Source organism: Echinops telfairi, unplaced genomic scaffold, assembly GCF_000313985.2.
Source record: "Echinops telfairi isolate 266 unplaced genomic scaffold, ASM31398v2 ScPeMD7_4225;HRSCAF=4972, whole genome shotgun sequence".
Classification (NCBI taxonomy): domain Eukaryota; kingdom Metazoa; phylum Chordata; class Mammalia; order Afrosoricida; family Tenrecidae; genus Echinops; species Echinops telfairi.
In genome coordinates, this window is record NW_022108124.1 from 18,747,594 (window position 1) to 18,749,641 (window position 2,048).

Sequence of the window (2,048 nt, forward strand, 5' to 3'; positions counted from 1 at the left end):
CAATCTCAAGGTGGAAGAACGAAAGGAAAACTCACACCTCAAGTTTCAATATTGAAAAAATCCTATGGGCAAAATGTTGAACTAGTTGGCATTCAAACATTTCAAGGGATACCGGATGGTCAAGACCCAATGATATTGAAGGAACAAGTCCAAATTGCACTGAAGGCATTAGCAAAAGAAAAAGAAGAATACATTAATTGCCATTGAGTTGATTACAACACACAGTAACTGTACAGGACAGAGTAGAACTGCCTCTTGGGTTTGGTGGCTGTACATCTTTACAGAAGCAGAATGTCTCCTCTTTCTGCTGTGAGTAGCCAGTGGGTTCAAACTCTTGACCTTGCAGTTAACAGCCAACATGTAGCCTCATATGCCATCAGGTTCCTCCGCAAAAAAAAAGTCTCCAAAAATTGTCAGAAATCCAATTGAAATGCTTCAACAACTTGAGTCAGCAGTCCCCGGAATTAAGCTTCGTAAACTGGAGGGTCACCCCAAAAAGGGAGGCCTTTGATAAGGGGGATTGACACAGTTGTTATAACAGCCATTGTGAGGGTGGTGCATGGCTAGGTACTATTACGTTCTGTGAGGCATACGGCTACCATAGTCAGAACAAACCCAACAGCCTCTAATCTAATACCTCCCAATGTGTTTGTGAACTATTTTCATTCTTTGTTTTCTCTTTTATTTCTAAATTTATTGATCTTGTTGAGAGTACATAGCAAAGCATACGCCAACTCAATAGTTTTGACACGTACAATTTATTCATTTATTTATTTTTAAAAATCATTTTGTTAGGGGCTCATACAACTCTTATCACAATCCATACATACATTAATTGACATGTACAATTTAATGGCATTTTTAGGCACTTATTCTCACCCTCCTTTTGTAATCTGTTCTTAAGTAACTTGTCAAGTGACTCATGTCACTTTGATCCTATAGTGATAGTGCTTAAAAGAGCAAAACACTCAGCAAGTCTTTACATTTTTTAACAATTTTAATAAATCATTTTATTGGGGTTCTTACAGCTATATAACAATCTACACATCAATTGTATCAAGCACATTTATACATATGCTGCCATCATAATTTACAAAACATTTTCTTTCTACTTGAGCCCTTGGTATCAGCTCCTCTTTTTTCCCCTCTCTCCCCCACTCTCCAACCCTCGTGAACCCTCGATAATTTATAATTTTTTTTTCATATTTTACACCGTCTGTTGTCTCCCTTGATCCACATTTCTGTTGTTTGGGCCCCTGGGGGTGAAATGTTTATTTGATTGGCTTATTTGTCTTTTTGTTGTTCAATTGTTGAAGTTTTATATCAATCAGGGGACATCAAACTTTTTGTAGAATTCCATTATATTTAAATTTCATTTTCCAGAAACTTTAAAAAGCAACCTCATGTGGTTATTCGATTTTTGTCCAATATATCGTTTCTGAAGATATTCTCCTAGTTGGTAGCTTTTTTAATTTTTAATTTTTTAATAACTTTTTGGGTAAAGTTGTCTGATGGACAGAAGTTCATTTTTGTGTGGTCCCGTGTATTTATTTTGTCTTTGGCTCTTGGTACCTTTGTTATAGTAGATAATTGTGGGAAGATAGGCCCAATAGTCTTGCTTATTCTTATAAGAATTGTATGATTTTAGTTTTCACATTTAGGTCCTCAATCCATTCGGAATTTGCTTTTGTGCATTGCATGAGGCACGAGTCCTGTTTCATTTTTCTGCGTGCAGAAATCCAATTTTCCCCATGTCGTTTATTGAAGAAATTCTTCTTTCCTCATTGAATGGACATTACCGGTGAATGTTTAAAATATTATTAAAATGAGAAATATAATTTAAATTAGATTTTAGTAATTTTTTTAGAAAAGTCTTTCATAATGGCATCATGTACATGGGAAGGGACATGAACGGTATATTACATTAATTAGCTGTAGCTGATTGAATGATGGTTTTGTATTAAAAGTACATATGTAATTTCTAAATACACTTTATCCCCGCCAAATTATTACGTAGGAGCCACAAAGACTACAGCAAAAGCACCATA